Source organism: Talpa occidentalis, unplaced genomic scaffold, assembly GCF_014898055.3.
Source record: "Talpa occidentalis isolate TD23 unplaced genomic scaffold, MPIMG_talOcc4v2.1 talOcc4.2, whole genome shotgun sequence".
NCBI classification, from domain to species: Eukaryota; Metazoa; Chordata; class Mammalia; order Eulipotyphla; family Talpidae; genus Talpa; species Talpa occidentalis.
This window is the reverse complement of record NW_023602073.1, coordinates 18,650,650-18,651,660: the sequence shown is the minus strand read 5'-3', so window position 1 is coordinate 18,651,660 and position 1,011 is coordinate 18,650,650.

Below are 1,011 nucleotides of genomic sequence, written 5' to 3'. Positions count from 1 at the left end.
GCTTAGGAAAATCTATAAAGCAGCTTACAAAGTCCCTGCAGAATGGAAATAAAAAAGCACACATGGCTGAGCAGGCAAGTAGAAATAATGCACTCTGGTCTTGGCTAGGGTGTCTGCACACCCTCCCACCCTCTGGCTGCTCCACCTGCCCCCTTAAATATAAGTGTTAATGATTCATTTCTATTTCCAAAGGTAATCCCATAACAGATGAGAGTCAGCTCTCTATGGCACTTGGGAGGAGCCACAGGGAGTCCTGTAGTTTGACTCTGTTCAGATCTGGCTCTGTTCTGAACAGTCCAGTGACACTGAGGGATTAAGATGCTGCGTGTCACAGCTCAGTGGGAATTAGAGACCCAGCAGATAAACGAAAAGAAGTGGGACCTTCAGTCTCCATGTTTATGAGATAGCTTCAAGTCTCCTGTCACCAGCCACTGAGGAAGCCAAGCATTCCTCTGCTGGAGGAGACTTTGCTGACCTCCTCCGCCTCAACAGGAGAGGATTTTCTTACCCTACAGTCTCCTCTTAGCCTTCCATTTACATCTCACGCAGAGGAGCAGGTAAAAGAAATTAAAGTAATACAGTGAGTGTCCACCTACTGATACAGTTTGGAGAAAAACACTGTCCAAATTCACCCCTATTACACTGCCATAGAAGTATTTTATTTATTTAAAAGATTTATTTTTTATTTATGCACAGAAGAGCTGGGGTACAGGCTAGAGTTGCGGGGGTGAGAGGATTCACCAGAGACAGAGTGGGGATCAGAACAGGCAGATCCACTGAAATACACTGCTGAGGGGAGCAGTGGGGAGACAGGAGAGGTCTGCTGCTCCATGGGTGGGTCACCTCCCTGGCTGGGGATAGAACTTGTACTACGGATAGCTTCAAAGTGCTGAGACTTAACCCCTTGAGCCACCAGGGAGGCCCCATAGACCTTTTTATTTCACTTTTGCTCAACTCAACACCACTTTGATGACTAGGGAAGAGCCCTCTGGTATCAGAACAATGTCCCAC